Below are 18,336 nucleotides of genomic sequence, written 5' to 3'. Positions count from 1 at the left end.
CTTGTTGCTAGCACTGTTGTGTGTTTTAAAAAAAATAAAATAAAAAAGATACTGCAGACCTGCAGGTAATTAAAAATAAATTAAGCTCTCTGTCCCAGCTACAGGACAGCCTGATACAAAAACAAGAACATGTCAATGTAGACTTGGTCCAAATTGGTCTGGGTAACCTAAAAGCCTGATGGAATCTTTGGCAATGGCTTAATACTACCACATGGCTTACCAACAATCTGATGGGATGGTGGAAAGGTTGAATAGGACTTTAGGGATTCAGCTGAATCAGAACAGCACAAACTAAAACCATCCCCAATGAGGAACAATATCACAGGGAGTATAGCTCAGTGGTAGAGCATTTGACTGCAAATCAAGAGGTCCCTGGTTCAAATCCAGGTACTCCCTAAGGATTTGTTTTAAGGGGGGGGATAGCTCAGTGGTTTGAGCATTGGCCTGCTAAACCCAAGATTATGAGTTCAATCCTTGAGGGGGCCATTTAGGGATCTGGGGCAAAAATTGGGGATTGGCCCTGCTTTGAGCAGAGGGTTGGACTGGATGACCTCCTGAGGTCCCTTCCAACCCTGATATTCTATGATTCTTTGTTGATGGGAGAGGGGCTTCTGCAGACGAAGCGCTGTGCACACTGGCACTTTGTCGTTCAAACTTTTGTTGTTCGGGGGAGAGGGGCCGTCATCACACTCCTGAGTGACAAAAGTTTTAATGATGAAAGTGCAGTGTAGACAAAGCCTTAGACTCTCTCAGGGTTTACTATTTGGACATCAGCCACTTCCCATGCTTGAAGAGTACCACCACTGCAACACATTTTAAAATGAAGCATACAATTTGCATAATTGTCTCTCTCATCTAATAGAGTTCTTTGACTGTCCGTGAAAAGGCAGATAGAATAAAATTATCATTTATTTGGATTTTCAAAAAAAAAAAAAACCTTTTGACAAAGTTCCTCACAAGAGTCTATTAAGGAAACTAAGAAGTCATGTCATAAGGAGTGGAGTAACTGTCATGGATTACAAAGCAGGTAAGAGGCAGAAAAATAGATTATCTTCAACACAGATTTAACAGTATGTGCAACAATTTCTGTAATAGGCCCGCTCTTGTTTAATGTGTTTATAAATAAACCCAAGAAGGGGATAAAGAATGAAGTGTGAAAACCACAGGTGATATAAAATGACTTAGGATAGTCAAAGGACCTAACAAAGGTAAGTGAAGAGGCAGCATGATGGCAGATGAAATTCAGTGTTGACAACTGTAAGGTAAATCTAACTAGATAAAAAAGTGGAATTAAAATTGAGTGTATGTATATAAACAATTTAAGGTAAAAGGACAAAACAAGCTACAAACTCAGTTAAGATTAAATTTAAGAGAAATCAACACATGTTAAGGTGTACAAATACAGTTAAGCCATCCAACTAATCTTAACTGACATCATATAATAACTATATAATTATTAGTGCATGATCTTAGTGTTTGTAGTCCCAGATTAGATTTTTTTTCCCCCTCAGTGTCTACACCAGGGATTGGCAACATTTGGCTCACGGCCTGCCAGGATAAGCCCCCTGGCAGGCCAGGCCGGTTTGTTTACCTGCTGCATCCGCAGGTTTGGCCGATCACGGCTCCCACTGGCCGCGGTTTGCCGTCCCAGGCCAATATGGGCTGCAAGAAACAGCGCGGGCTGAGGGATGTGCTGGCTGCCCTTCCTGCAGCCCCCATTGGCCTGGAGCGGCGAACCACAGCCATTGGGAGCCGTGATCGGCCAAACCTGCGGACACGGCAGGTAAACAAACTGGCCCAGCCCGCCAGGGGGCTTATCCTGGCAGGCCGTGTGCCAAACGTTGCCAATCCCCGGTGTACGTTATGCTAACAATGTGAGGGGGGGTGGGAATAAAAGCACTAGTGTGTCTTAAAATCAGTTTAATCTAATCTAGGGCCACAAATACTAAAGATGCCTTAACCACAATCTTGGGGGGTGAAATCCTGCCCCTACTGTAGTCAGTAAGAGTTTTGCCATTTACTTCAATGAGGTCAGGGTTCCACCTGTGGCTGTTGCACAGCATTGTTACAGGGCAAAGCTAAGGCTGTTTGGGTGCCTTACCTGTGCATTTCCATATTTTAACATGTTTGGGTCTCTTTAAATTTAACCTTAACTGGGTTTGTAACTCCTATTTTGGAGATAATTGCAACATCCTTGCAATACTCTTACCCTTAAATTCCTGATACATATTCTCAACCTTAGCTCCATGTTAACAAGGAAGGGTGGGAGGAGCGATTTGTTTGGTTGGGAGTTTTTTTTGTCTTCAAATATTTTTGCGGTCATAAATACTGTACCGGTTTTATCCTTTATACAAGGATCATCCTAATTCATTATTTTTGTTTTAATATTGACATTAGTAGTTCAGAAAAAAATTAAATCAAAGGTTATAATATAGTTTAGTCTGGCCTCATTCACCACTGTAAGAAGAAAAGCAGAGTTTTTGTTTAAAACAAAATACATTCCTCTAAACACTCTTCTGCAGAATGCAGTTGTTTACACGCAAACAATAGCCAGTTCCATCTAAGGACTGGGAAAGTTTTTGTTGGAACAGCAAGCTCAGTTTACTTTTTAATTGTAGACGAATGGATCAGATGCTATACATGCTATATGCTTACATCTGAAATTAATATCTATGTATTTTCCTCTATGCCACAGATTCCTCAGCTACTAATGGAGCCAAGAAGGCTTACATGTTTTCTTTGCCTTTTCAGAATTGTCTGACCAGAACCCCCAGTACTTGAGAGCCATTAAATGAGGACAGATTGTTAAGCTACAAGTATTCGGAGTAGTATATCCCAGTCCTAAAAGAGTCCATTATAAAAACTAGTGACAAATGCACTTTACAACTTTTCACAGAATGAATTAGCATACCTATTGCCTAAAGTCGATAGAATAACAATGACAATGATTTTGCTACATCTTCCTCATAACTTTCTATAGATTCATACCATTTACCATAACTTTCCCCTCTTCTGTCTTATTTTATAACCCACATAATGTCATCCAAAAAAGTCAACATAAGATAGAGACAAAATAGTAATAGTCTTTTGTGACCTTGGAGTACTCTAGACACATTTTATAATGTTTGTTCTTTGCCTTTTACGGTTGCTGCCTATATTAAGCTGTAATACTGGATACTCTTAATATTTTACTTTAGAATGAGGGGTTTCTCACCTTCCATTGATATTTCTCATTATGGGAGCCCAGGGTTTTTTTAAGGTCCCCTGAACAGCAGTCCTGTAGAAAATGTTCTTTAGGAAAAGCATCTAGGTTTCATGGCAGATAACTGGTATTTCTAAACAATTAATTCAAACTCCACAGGAGCCTGAAAACGAGCATCTAAAATAAAAGAGGTACATGAGGTTCTTGAGGTAACATTTCCTTTGTAATGCCATTGCCTGGTTCCCCCCATGAGCAAGAATAAAAAGAACTCAGTGTCACATTTTGAAATATTTTATTATATTGCATTAGCAACATTCCTTTTCATTTTGATTTTTCATTTAAATTGTTAATATTGATTTTTATAATACGGTGCAAAAGTCATTTGTGGTTGGCTTTTTTTCATAATTGCAGTGACTTTTGTATTACACTGGAGAAGATGAATATTGACGTGATTGTGTCAAGAATTTATAATGTAATAAAACATTGATGCCACGTAGTACAGAAGTATCATTGCTCACAATTCTGGTTTAGCTTAAGTGATGTCCGTAAGAGTGGTTGGATTATTTTTCTTATCTGTAAATGGTATTTGTCTAGTGCAACAAGAGGTCACAAGTTGATGAGTTCCTGTTACTTCACACTTGAGCAGGCACATTAACAGTTTGCTATTGAACTCTGAAGCTCTGTAGCATAATTTATGACTAATATGCTGCATCATACATAGGGCCTTTGGCATGAGCAACCATGAAGTTGCATTATTTGGGGATGTCCTCTACATCTGAGAGATCCAACAATGACTGCCTTATAGCTTAATTAGCATGCTCACACAATGGAAGTAAAAGTTAAGAGAAGAATACTACTGGTCAGGTATAGTGTTAGTAAGTAATAAGTTGTGTAGCAAGATTGAATTCAGAACTAGATAAACATAAACTAAAATACACAGGACCATGGTCCAAGAAATGATACACTACATCATTCAACCAGTAGCAACAAGAATGAAAAGCAAACAATTTAAACACCAGAACTTTAGGATGGGTCACTGTGGGCTGATCTTGTATAATTTTATTGATCAAGGTCAATTCACAATATAATGGAATATTCATAGCCAGAGATTGAAAAAATCCACTTGCCAGTGGCACATAGGAAACATTCCACTGTGAGGGGGGACATAAGCCCTCAATATCTGCCGAATTTCAGGTTACATTTTTTAAACTAAGATTTTAGCCCTCATGGTTTAGCCCTTTTGGCCCTTCAAAGTGTGACCCATCTTAATGAAGACATAACTATAGTGATACATGCCATCATGTGCCAGCAATGCCCCTCTGCCATGTCCATTGGCCAAACCAGACAGTCTCTATGCAAAAGAATAAATGGACACAAATCAGACAAATTATAACATTCAAAAACCAGTAGGAGAACAGTTCAATCTCCCTGGACACTCAACAACAGACTTTACAGTGGCAATTCTTCAACAAAAAAACCTCAAAAACAGACTCCAATGAGAAACTGCAGAACTGGAATTAATTTGTAAACTGGACACCGTCAAATTAGGCCTGAATAAAGACTGGGAGTGGATGGGTCACTACAAAAACTAATTTCCGCCTGCTGATACTCACACCTTCTTGCTAACGGTTTGAAATGGGCCACCTTGATTACATTGGCCTCATTAGCACTACAGAAGTGATTTTTCTTCCCTTGGTATTCACCCCTTCTTGTCAACTGTTGAGAATAGGCCACTTCCACCTTAATTGAACTGGCTCGTTAGCACTGATCCCCCACTTGGGAAGGCAAATCCCATCTTTTCATGTGCTGTGTATTTATACCTGCCTCTGTCTTTTCCACTTCATGCATCTAATGAAGTGGGTTTTAGCCCACAAAAGCTTATGCCCAAATAAATTTGTTAGTCTCAAGGGTGCCACAAGGACTCCTCATTGTTTTTGCTGATTCAGAGTAAAACGGCTACCACTCTGACACCTACAGTCCCTCCATTGCTCATGGCTTTCCAAAACAGCAGCAGAATAAAACTAACGGCACTGTTGTCAGTTTCATGACTCCTTCTTAGAATTCTGTGGAGGGTGGTGAAGTGACAAGAATCATATCAATTTTACTCTTCTGCTGTTTGAGAAAACTATGACTAGAAACAGATGCAGGTCCTGAAGGTATTTAGGAAAGAAGAGAACCCCAAAAATGAAGTCAAAGGGATGGCTAGAATAGTTAAGTGCTAATAATAATCAGGAAGTTCTGGGAAGTAGATGAGATGGAAACCAACAGAGGTAGTGAAAGAGAGGCAGTATGAGAGAGCATGCTAGAGAGAAAGAAAAAGCACTGATTTCCCCCACCACCACCCCAAGAGCCAGAGGGAGGAGGAGCTTCAAATGTTACCATACTATATTAGCAAGAAGCTAACTTGAAAGATTAAGTCCCCAGGCAGGACCCAGGGATGACATCCTGGTAGGAACCCTACTTACCCCAATGCTCTCCCTTGTCCAAACTCGTAGAGATGAGGCGGAGGGGACTGAGTGTCTCAACATTTTGCACGTGAATTTGCTGGTTGTCATCCTTGCTTTTTCTTTACCAGCTTCTGAATAGCAGGAGTCTGGTAATTTTTTTCAAGCCTAGTTTTAAATACAAGATATCTTTATTCTGTTTTTTCAGTGCTTGGGGAAGAAAAGGCAGAAGTTATTAGCTTACACACATCCTATTCAATGGAAGGATTTAAAAAACAAAACAAAAGAAAAACTCAGTCATTAAACTGTTTCTTCAAATGTGGAATTTCTCCCTTCCCATACCAAAAGCAATTACACTTGTTTGAGAAACAGAATAAGGAACACTGAACCCTAGACCAGTGACAGATTTAAGTTCTTTCAGGATTCACAGCCACTGGAAAATGGAGACTCTCTGCTGTCCAGTCACCTACTTCTAGTCTTACAATGCCCCCAACTTATTTAAAAAGCTGTTATGCCATTATGAGAGGTTTCTATTATAAATTTATATTTTCTCTGCCTCTGAACCTTGTATTGTTGGACTCAGGGTAATTAAGATATGTCTATTCTACAACTACTATAGTGACATAAAATGGAGAACATAAGAACAGCCATACTGGGTCAGACCAATGGTCCATCTAGCCCAGTATCCTGTCTGGCCAATGCCAGGTGCTTCAAAGGGAATGAACAGAACAGGTAATCATCAAGTGATCTATCCCCTGATGCCCATTCCTACCTTCTGGCAAACAGGCTAAGGACACTTCAGAGCATGGTTTTGCATCCCTGCCACAGCTACAGCACTGCAACACTGTAGTGTAGACACTTCCTGCATCAGTGGAAGGGGGTTTTCCATCAATGTAGTTAATCCACTTCTCCAAGAGGCAGTAGCTACATTGACAGAAGAATTCTTCCATCAACCAAGCTGCATCTACACCAGGGGATAAGTTGACCTAACTACAGCACTCAGAGGGCGACATTTTTTCTTGGCTTTGAGGAACATCACTGGGTCAATCTAATTTTTAAGTGTAGACCAGGCCTAAGAAACCCTGTCTTTGTCTGACAAGTTGCTTGTGTCCTTCTGCTTTCAGGGCCCTGAGGATGTTCCAGTTGGAAGTAGAAACTGACGGAGTCTGATATTTTCTTTGATCCAATCTTGATTTACATGAAATGTACAAAGTCCTGCATCTCTGAACACAAGAGGAATCAAGACGAAAAAGGGCAGTTTATGAGCTTGCAACCCCAAGCCTCTTTAGCCAACACCAGACCCAAAAGCTTGCGCTCTCTCTCTCTAGCTTTTTCCAGGATCACATTGTGCTCACTGGTTACTGCTTGGCATTTTTTTTTTGTGCGCTTCTGCCTCTCTCTGTTCTCAGTTTCCTTGTGTCCTGCAACTCCTCCCACACACAAAACACAAACAATACTCAGTGAAACCCTGCCACCCACTAAGCCCAAACTCCTGGGCGAGTTCACAGCCTCCTTTTGTCCTAGGTGGAGGGGACCTTCTATCTAATTAACTCATCCTGATAGTTATATTAATAGAAGGGTGTGTTCACACCTAGTCCCAAAGAAGTTTGTGATTCATACAGTCACCAGTAGCTCTCAGCATAATTTGGGGGAGAGGGGAGTACTTTCCAGACATTTCAGAAAGATTTTTTTTTCTGCCAAATATGTGGCATTGGCATATACAGGTTGTATGCTCGTGAGTAATGCAGCCAGCCCAAACTCATGCTGGCAGGACATTTATGCAATCCACACTCTTGGAATATTAACCTGATCCTCAACACATAGCATACATTGTAGTATGTTAACATTTTATTGCAGCTCTCCCATAACAAAAAGTCTTTTTAAAAAATGGTTATGCAACAGAACATCATCGTGTCTTTTTCATATATACATACTCTAATAGACCTTGATGACCATACCTAGAGCCATTTGAAGCAACAAAAAGCAAAACAACTTTTTAATAATTATCACCCCTTTTGTCCCTGAATAAAATATCCAATCTGGAAATGGTTTATCAATATCATATCAATGATTTATGTCAACAAATATCCTTTTTTCTATCATAAATTATTATTGGGTCCAATTAATCATGAAACATCGTTTTTATTTTTCTGGGAAAGTAAAAGGACAAACTGTTATTCCTTTCTTAGCAATCATCCTGATATTTACTGGTAACAGTAATGCATCCTGGAAGATTATACAAATACTGAAAGAGCTGCTTTCATGAATACTCGCCAAAAGCATTTGTATTGGAAGGTCATAGGTTTGCTTAATGGAAAGCCAAGACACAAAGCCAGAATTCTTGCAATCTTATTCTTCTCTTGAAAAATTTGCATTTGTTTCATGATAAATATTTTGCAAGTCAGGCAGGAAAGATAAAATAAGTGATTTAGCATCTTAAGTTCAGTTGTAACTGAAAAGAACATTCTCTACGCAGATCTCATTAAGTTCACCTAACAAACAGTCATTGATTTTGTTAATAACTCTTGAAAGTATCTTTTATCATTTTTTAAAAGGTCAGGCACAAATAAAAATGTGTGTTCTGCTTCTCATCAGTGCTGCTGTGTATCATGAATAAATCCCTAACACCATGGCTTTTTTTCTCCTTAAAAGTGAAATATATTTTAGGGCTTTTTAATAAGAAAAAAACTAACAATGTCTGTAGAGTTTTCATGGAGTTCACCTGAAATAACTTGTCTTTTCTATATAAATTATGTTTATTCAATGCTAAGAATTATAGGGCTCTAGCTGCTTTATAGTAACGCAAAGTCACTCTAAACCTGGGTCAGTCAGCCAGTTAACCTGTCTTTCTTAGACCCCCTTAACAAAACCCTCTCACCATAGGCCCAAATCCTCAAAGATATTGAAGTGCCTAACTCCCATTGAAACCAACAGGAGTTCAGCACCTAAATAAATACCTTTTGAGGACCTGTACTGTAGTAGCTGAGCTCCTCCCAGGTTAGGTTATCAAAGTGTGGCCCCTCATGAAGTCTTTGACTCTTCTTTTTTTCTTCTGGCTATAGGTAGCTTTGCATGGAGTAGAGGATGAGTTATTAACGACATGCTGGATATGGTGGGAAGCTTTCTCTAAGAGGAGGCTCTTGCAGTGCGCCATAACGTGGTCAGCTCTTGATTAGCCTAACCTCTTCTGGAAATTTCTTCCCTGGCAAGATCCCCTCATCTGCCATTGCTTTATTTCAAGATCTCGCATGCTTTGTTCTGGGTAGAACTGATTAAAATATGGAATTTCCATCCCACAGGAAATTCCAATATTTTGACACTTTTTTTCATCTGGATTGGGATGAAAAATAGAATTAAACACTTTTCATGTAACATAGGAGCCCAAAGGGTCAGTAGAGGGAGATACCATCATACATTATGGGGGAGCATGGGAGGAACTCAAAACTACAACTCGTGAGGCAATGGGCAGCTCAGTAGGACACAGAAATTAATGTCAACCCAATGTGAAACAAAGCCTTTTGTTTTGGTTTTCCTGATGGAAAATTCCACTAAAATCAATCTTTTCCATAGAAAATTCTATTTTTTACAAAATTCCATTTTCCAACAATAAAATGTTTTGTTTGAAATTTCTCCAGTAGCCCTAGTTCTGGGCTTTGTGTGCTGCATTACCCCAGAGTGTGACTTTCTTAGCAGTTAATAGAAATGCAGGGGGAGATTCCCAAATAAAATCCAAACCCTTTGCACCATTCAGATGGCATGGAGAAGCAATATTCTGGTTGCAAAGAGCCATCAGGGAATTCCCTCAGTCATGACCTGTTGCAAAGGGCATAACCACTTTCTGACAGCCTGCCTTTCCCTCCAGTCATTCTGTACCAAGCAGCACTTTGCCTCAGCAAAGAAAGTTGCTTGCAGTCCCTAATGTAGGTGGGACCTGATCTGTTAATGGCTTTTGAGATCATGACTAAGGCACTGACCTGTTAGCAGAAGCAGACTGGGAGCCAATGGAGGGTCTGGAGCACTGGAACAAAAGACTCACAGCAGCCAAATTCAGGGAGGATGTGGGGAACCACTTTCCACACAAGCCGGAACCTTGCCATTGTTTTCACATTCAGTTTCAGACATAGTTATTACAGTTGGTGGAGATGGCAAACAATAGGTGGAGGTGACAAATGCAAACACCTCTGTGGCCAGGTTCTCCTGGGGAAGGAAGAGATGAAGATCCCCAGCAAGTTGGAGGAGGAAGAAGGTGTTTTTCCACCACTGGCCCTACCTCATCTTGTAGTCTTAGTCATGAGTCCAACAGGATCCTGAGGCTTTACACCACTTTGACAAAATAGGGAAAGGAGAGAAAAGAATCTACTAAGCAGCTGGAGCCTGTCAGAGAATCTGCTCAATGGTGTTTTCTGAGGTTTTCTACACAACAAAACATATCAATCAGTTTAGATAATATAAGGCCTTCTCTACACTCAAAAGTAGTACTGCTTTAACTATACTGGTATAGTTAGGCAGCACAAAACCTCTACTGTGGGCAAATTATACCACTATAAAAGTTTATATATGTATTATAAAATTTTACCACTGATATAGCTTATCCCTGTACAGGAACGGGAATAAGCTGTACTGGTATAACTACATCCACACCTGGGAGTTGTACTGTTATAACTATATCAGTTTAAAAAAATCACATCCCTAATTAAGGTCGTTATACCAGCATAAACCACACCTAAGAAATGTCCATGAACCTTCACTCAAATTCAAACCAAACTTTTTTAGAGGTTTAAAAAAGTCCTTTTAACTTTTTTTTTCCTTTCTTTTTCATTTCTGACTCACAGCTCTGCACTTCCAGGCCACGCACAAGACTAGGAAGAAAAAGTATGGATTCATGACCTGCAGGGAGAACTCAATGGCCTGAAGTGCAGTTTTACTTTTCCACTTTCAGTAGATCTGGTAAAAAAAAAAACTGACTTTTTCAGTTCCAGAAAATTGCCAGAAATTTTTCACAAAGAGTTTAATTGACATTTTCATTTTTTTTCAAAACATTTTGATCAGAGTGTGACACAACATGCAAGTAGTGGGGAGTTGTCATAAATATAAAGGGAAGGCTAACCATCTTTAAATCCCTCCTGGCCAGAGGAAAAACCCTTTCACCTGTAAAGGGTTAAGAAGCTAAAGATAACCTCACTGGCACCTGACCAAAATGACCAATGAGGAGACAACATACTTTCAAAGCTGGAGGGGGGGAGAAACAAAGGTTCTCTAGGTCTGTGTGTTGCTTTTGCTGGGATCAGAGCAGGAATGCAGGTCAGAACTCCTGTAAAGAGCAAATAAGCAATCTAGTTAGACATGCGTTAGATTCTGTTTTGTTTAAATGGCTGATAAAATAAGTTGTGCTGAATGGAATGTATATTCCTGGTTTTGTGTCTTTTTGTAACTTAAGGTTTTGCCTAGAGGGATTCTCTATGTTTTGAATCTGATTACCCTGTAAGGTATTTACCATCCTGATTTTACAGAGATGATTCTTTTACTTTTTCTTCAATTAAAATTCTTCTTTTAAGAATCTGATTGCTTTTTCATTGTTCTTAAGATCCAAGGGTTTGGGTCTGTGTTCACATATGCAAATTGGTGAGGATTTTTATCAAGCCTTCCCCAGGAAAGGGGGTGTAGGGTTTGGGAGGGAAGACGTTTCTAAGTGGGCTCTTTCCCTGTTATATATTTGTTAGACGCTTGGTGGTGGCAGCAATAAAGTCCAGGGGCAAAAGGTAAAATAGTTTGTACCTTGGGGAAGTTAACCTAAGCTGGTAAAAATAAGCTTAGGGGTTTTTTCATGCAGGTTGCCCCACATCTGTACCCTAGAGTTCAGAGTGGGGAAGGAACCTTGACAGGAGTTCTAGAGAATTAATATCTGAAACATTAACCAATCAAATGGTGGGGATGATGCCATTTGATATTTAATACCAACTATCTCTTGTACACTGTCACAGGCTCACCTGAATAAGTAGGCATCTTGCCAAGTGATCTCGGTTAATTTTCAGTAGTCCAACTAATGTCAAACCACGTGGGCCTCATGCTCTACAAACTAAATCAAGAGTATTTCATTAACTTAAGAAAGTGCTCTCAGAATTAGGCCTCTGACCGGGCCTGGCTTCTTGGGGAAAGGCAAAGGGAGGACCCTGCCCCACTTCTGTTGGTTTCCCCCAGAACTGCCATTTGATAGAAGCAACAAGCCCTGTTCATTTGGACTGCTGGGCCCTGATTGGTCTCTGCCTGCTCCCAGCCCTTCTAGCTGCTCAAGAACGAAGTCTAACTGGTTCCACCAGCATTTCACCTGGAAAGGCCATTCTAGGCAACAGCTGAAGGACCAAACTCATTATCCTTGTCACAGGGTTTGCTATTCACTGTGGGGTCACCGCCTTGTGGCTCATCTGGAGATTACCTCTCAGTCTGACGCCCTTTTGTTTGGTTGCTTGCCCCATGGTCTCTCTGTCTCTGGACTCGACAGCTCCCTCTTTGTGGACTGGGTCTCTGACCAGCTCATTGCAGTTCTCCTCTTTTGGGATATCGAAGACCCTCTGGACAAACTGTATCAAGCAATCTTCCTCTCCACTGCCAGATTATGCCACTTCCACAGTGGTTGCTAGGGGAACCTGGGCCCACCCTCTACTCTGAGTTCCATCTCTGGGAGCCTATGCCCCAGCAATGACATTCTACCCAATCTCAGTCCATGGCATTGTTTCCTTGGGCTCTTTTCTATATTCCTTTCTCTGTCTTTCTCTGTCAGCGCCCCTGGGTTACCACAGGCGCTGCCTCTGTTCCCTGTGGCTACTTCACCTTCTCTCAGGTTCTTGCCAGAGTCTGTTTTCCCAGGCAAGATCCCAGGGTTTACTCTCCTCTGGGCCTCCTCCTTGTCCTTTACCAACCTCCCACCACTCTATTGGGAGCAACTGCAGAGTTACTCCCTGCTGCTCCCTCTTGCTCTCTACTTCATAGTTTTATACTTGCTCAACTTGCCCCTGCCCAGCGGGGCTTCATCATCAATCAAAGCCATGACTCTTCTCCAGGTGAAGCCTGTCACTGGGTTCATTGGCCCTTTCTAGCTATTCAGGTGTTGTGTGGGATAAACACCCCAGCACAGCCCTTCCCTTCTTAAGAGAACTGCTTTCTAGGGTGGGATGTGCCAAGGCAGCAGGCCTCTGGCAAGGGGCAGCAATGCCTGGTGCACCCCATCACATATGCATTTTGGGATCATGGATCTGGCAGGCAGTAAAAATATAGGGTACCGATTTCTATCTCCAAATTCTTAGTACAGAAACAAATGTTCACAATTTTTTTTTCTTCTAATCGGATTCCTTACAAACCACTGACATGAAAACAATTGTTGATGACTGAAGCAAGCACAGTGCGCTGTATTGTAGAAACACCTCTGGGCAGTTCAACAGAGAGCCAATTGGCACAAAAAGGTTCACAAACAAAAGCCTTCATAAAAGCGAAGAGGCCAAACTCCCAATTTCCAGAACGTTTGTGCTTTTCTTTTTTGTTTGGGGGGGGAGGAGGCTTGTTTATCTGTTTGTTGTTTTGTTTTGTTTTTTGTTTTTCCTGTTCGGCTGTTTTTGTAATATCTGTAACAATGTGTTAAATAAACATAGTTATACAAAAATAGATGATTGTACTGTATACAATGCACATAATAAAGAACATGTAATTATAATACACAGTAGGTATAAAATGTATTTCAATGAAACACCAAATTTATCTCCTCAATAAGAAAAGACCTGATATCACACAATGGAAAAGCCTTTGAAATCTAAAATCCTTTGATAGCATGATGTCGTTTGAACAGCTAAAGTGGATTATGATTTCACTGGGTAGGCATGTACTTTAGCATCCCACACTGTATTAAAGAGGATAAAAATTCAGGAAGCAACTGCCATCAGGAAAAAATTTAAATAGAATGTCTCTGTTAGTAAAATTACCACTGATATTTTCCACTTTACAGAAGAAAAGTAAAGCTGTGGGTTTGTATTAGAACAAGATTTATTCATACCAGGATAGATATATATAGACAGCCATAGAGACAGAGTTAGTGTGTGTGAGAGAGAGAGGGAGAGATACACACAAACTACATTAGAAGAACAATATTAACATTGCAAAGTCAAGCACTCAAAAGTTAGGAAATGCCATAATTAATTAAAGTTGCCTGTGTAACTTTAATTTGGCCCCACTGTGTGTTTGTATTATGATACAGTCTTAAATTACATGATCACATACTATTTATTTCATAGGAGTCTTGCCTCCTGATTCTGTCCTCACTGGACATGCTCCATCCCCTCACAGCTCCTAGTACTGACCAGACTCTGCATACTCCAGCCCAGAGCTATACGGGCTCAGAGGGACTTTCCTTGGAATGGCTGCTCCAAGCTGTGGTGGGGCTTGGCACGGGAACTGAGAGCACTCTCAGTGAGCCCACCCTCCTCCCACTGGGTCATGGAGGAGAAAGATATCTGAGTCACATGCAGTGGGGACGAAAGTCAGACGGGGGAGGAGTGAAAGGAATAGATGGGGATGCAGAGTCTAGTGAGGCTGTGGCTGGAGTGAGGGCGAGAAAACCTGGGCCTGGGACTTGGAGGGGAAGGCTGGAACTCACTGGGCAAAGACACTAGAACTGGGACTATTGGGAGACTGTGAATGGGAACCAGAGGGACTGGGCCTGGTTAGGAGGGGAGGCAGCATTGCTTGGGCAAGGAGACTGGGAGCTGAGTGGGAGACTGGGCCTGGCAGCCAGTGAGAGAAATGGGGAGACGGGGAGCCGGTTGGCCGGAGGGGGAAACAGAGATCAATAGAGGAGTTGGAGGTGTAAGGAGACTGAGACTGGCTAGGCAAGGAGACTGAGACTAGGAACCAGTGGGGGGGATAGGACGGCAAGGAGGAGGAGGAGTGATAGATCTAACAAGGAGCTGAGGTGCAGGGGGAGAACAGGGTCTGGAGGGGCAAAGCAACTGGCACAAGGATCCAGAAGGTGTTGCAGGGGAGATGGAGACTGAATGAGTTGATGGGAGAGAGACTGGGACTGCAAGGTGAAAGACAGATCAGATGAGGAATAAGGAGACTGGGACGGGCAAGGAAAGAGGCAAGGAGACTGGGGACGAGGAGTTGAGCTGGGAGGGTGGGAACTGAGGCTGGCTAAGTAAGGAGGCTACGATTTGGAGTGGGAATGGGAAGAGACTGAAAGCTGTGGGGAGACTGGAATTCAGACAGCAAGCCCAGAGGAGGAAACTAGAACTGGCTGGACAAGGAGACAAGGAAAGGGATGAGAAGCCTGAGGAGTAGAGACTGGGATTGGATGGGAAAAGAAAATGGAACTGAGACAAGGAGCCAGGGGAGGGGAAGAGACAGGACTGGAACAGGTACAGGTTGGAGGGAATGAGGTAAAAATGGTCATGCTTGGGGGAAACAGGTAGAAGAGGTGATGACCACTAAATAAACTTCTTTCTAAAGCTGGGAATGGAACCCTAGATTCCTGAAGCTCTCCATCCCTCAGCTCTTCAGTTAGTATCTGTGGAAACCCACTGTTAAAGTGTGTGTCTCACCACACCCCTCTAGAGATTCTCCACACAGAGAATAACAACATACTACTGCTATCAGTTACTCCATTAGCTCAAGTGGTAGCAGTCTTAAAGATTCCTCTCCTGCTGCTGACCCACATGGGTGTCAAATACATTGCCCTGTGATGGAATTTCTGTTTTTTCAGTTTACTTTTTAAAAAACCTAGGAAATTACACACACACAAACTATGATAAACGAACATATTGAGCTTTCAAAACCAAGTCCTCAAAAGTTAGGAAATGTCAGATTTAAAGTTGCCCATGCAGTCTTAATTGGCCCCCTTGTGCATATGCATTATGATACACTCTTCATTAACATACTATTTACATACTATTTTTCCATAGGACCCCAGCCTCCTTCAATGCACAAGATGGATATGAACTGGGGATGAATCAAAAATGTGTAATGAAAGAGACTGCCTCATTTGCAGCAGATGTTGGAAGGTTTGTAGTGAAGGAGGCAGGGGACTGCAGAAAGGCAAAGGTAGCTCTCATGGTTAAGGCAGTTGAATGCTGCCCTGGACAAATGGATTCGATCTCTGCCACAGAGTTCCTGTGTGATGCTAGTCAACACCCAGTTTTTCCCAGGTGGCCTCTAATTGTCAGTTCCTCATTTTCTGGGTGCTTGACTTGAGACCCTGGGGACTGATTTGCAGAAGTGCTGCACATTGACAGGTGCAAATTGAAGTCAATGGGTGCTGCACTGTGACCATATGAAGTGCTATATATTGCTAAGTACTCTGAAAAATCAGGCCCTAAGCATCTCAAACTGGGTCCCTAAAAGTGGTAGATACTTTGACCTTAATTTCCCTGTGCTTCAGTTCCCCATCTGTAAAATGTGGATAATAATCCCCACGTCCCAAGGGTATAGAAGGGTCATGTGGTAGGATGCCTGTCCCTTTTGTAGCAGAAGTTGGAAGGGATATGGTGAAAGGGGCATAGGCATGCAGGAAGAGCAAATAGGGTCTCATGTTTAAGACAGTTGAATGCTGCTCTGGGGAATTGGGTTCTATCTCTGCTGAAGTGCTATATAATTCTTAGTGCTCTCTAAATCAGGTTTTAGACATCATGGGCACCCAAAATTAGTAGATAATATTCACCTTATGCATCCAATGAAGTGGGTATTCACCCACGAAAGCTTATGCTCCAATAGGTCTGTTAGTCTCTACGGTGCTGCAGGACTCTTTGCCGCTTTTATAGATCCAGACTAACACGGCTACCCTTCTGAAACTATTCACCTTAATCTCTCTGTGCCTCAATTCCCCATCTGTAAAATGGGGATAAGAGCACTTCCTTACCTCACAGGGGAGTTCTGAAAATAAATTCACTAATATTTGTGAAGTAATCAGATACTATAGCTATGAATGCCATAGAAACGCCCTTGAGGAAATTAATAATTCTATAGTTCTGGCTTCAGAGCAGGGTTTGAATAGCTTGCAGTAAATGTGGCATGAGGCCACATATTCAACAGTGTGGAGAAAACAAAATTTTGAATAGCTGCTCATTAAATAGGTATTGTGCACTTGATGAAGTGGGGTCCTGTGGAAAAGTAATATGTGATCAAGTTTCAGAGTAACAGCCGTGTTAGTCTGTATTCGCAAAAAGAAAAGGAGTACTTGTGGCACCTTAGAGACTAACCAATTTATTTGAGCATAAGCTTTCGTGAGCTGCATCCGATGAAGTGAGCTGTAGCTCACGAAAGCTTATGCTCAAATAAATTGGTTAGTCTCTAAGGTGCCACAAGTACTCCTTTTCTTAATATGTGATCAAGTAATTAAACATTAACATAATACTTAATACAAGGGGACAGAACTAAGGTTGCATGGGCAGAGTCATTGCCTAAATTCTGAGTGCTTTGTAACCTTAATGTTCTTTTAAAATAGCTTTATTTTTGTCTATACACACACACATATACAGTATTTACTGGGGGCAAAGGTAGCAAACCCTGTGCCATCCTTCATGGTGCCTCATCTTCATTGTCCTGTTCTGCACAACCCCATCTCAGTCAGTACACAGGATGGAGAGAGGGACAGAGAGCAAGTCCAGGGAAAGTACTGCTCTGCCCCTGCACCACAGAATGGAGCCTGTTCCATTGCTGTGTGGGGGTGGAGTATGTGGAGCCTGGCTGCACCCAGGACGGGCAAGAGGCTGGAGCATGCTCACTGCAGATGGAATATTCAGAGACTTTTGCTGCCGAATTCTAACAAATATCTACTGAGCATGTGCAAACTGTGATTTTTTTTTCAAGAGCTTGTAGAATGACCAAATTTGAGTGAATTCTCATGGGGACAGCAAAAGGCATATCTTTGACACCCGAACAATTCCCCACTGTGTCAAAGAATGGAAGTGCTAGAGCTTCTCCACAAAACAGCTCCAATATCTTTTAATAGGTGCAAAACAATGTATTTTCCCCTAATCTCATTCTCAGAAACTGATGAACCATTTTAGCTAAAACTTTCCAACCAAATTCAACGTGGGGCAGCCACCCAGCATGAATGTTTAAGTCTGGCAAAGTCCTAAACAACTGAAAACAATGTTTATAATGGAAAAGGTCAGGCAACCTTAAGTATAGGTGTCTCTACCTGTACCACATATAATAAAGAGAGAGAGAGAGGAAGAGAACATGATAGGTGTTGTAGTATACACATGCACAGAAACATATGCAATTATAGTACTGTCTTGTGATTTTGGTTGGGGGGGAGTCCCATTTATATGTTATCCATTATACAAAATACTGACCAGTGGGTTTTTCTATGAATCCAGTAATATTTTAAAATATTCATGAACTTTAAGAAGAAAAACATATTTTTTAAGTTACTGAAAATCTAACAGAAGATAGGTCCTTTTCTTTGTTTTCTTTGGGGAGGTTGGTTGGTTGGTTGGTTGGTGGGGTTTTAGAGAGGGTTGTATAGGGTGGTGTTTTTTTTTTTGTTTTTGAGTGTTTTTGCCAAATATGGAAGTGATTATGAAACTGAATGCTAAAAGGGGTTCATTTATCTACTAGAAGGTTATTCCATTTTTTATTGATTTTACTGCATTTACTTTGAATCCTGGTATACATAATAGGGGACCAAAAATCTTTAAAGTATCT

General features: G+C 41.3%; 1 non-coding gene across 1 annotated transcript; it reads left to right on the top strand.

Annotated features, from left to right (window-relative positions):
- Nucleotides 1-324: 324 nt before the first annotated feature.
- Nucleotides 325-396, top strand: TRNAC-GCA (transfer RNA cysteine (anticodon GCA)). The gene has a single exon. It is a non-coding gene; the product is annotated as a tRNA-Cys (tRNA).
- Nucleotides 397-18,336: the final 17,940 nt, after the last annotated feature.

This window comes from Natator depressus, chromosome 1 (assembly GCF_965152275.1).
Source record: "Natator depressus isolate rNatDep1 chromosome 1, rNatDep2.hap1, whole genome shotgun sequence".
NCBI classification, from domain to species: domain Eukaryota; kingdom Metazoa; phylum Chordata; order Testudines; family Cheloniidae; genus Natator; species Natator depressus.
The sequence above is the reverse complement of the archived record's forward strand: the minus strand, read 5'-3'. Positions and strand labels throughout refer to the sequence as shown.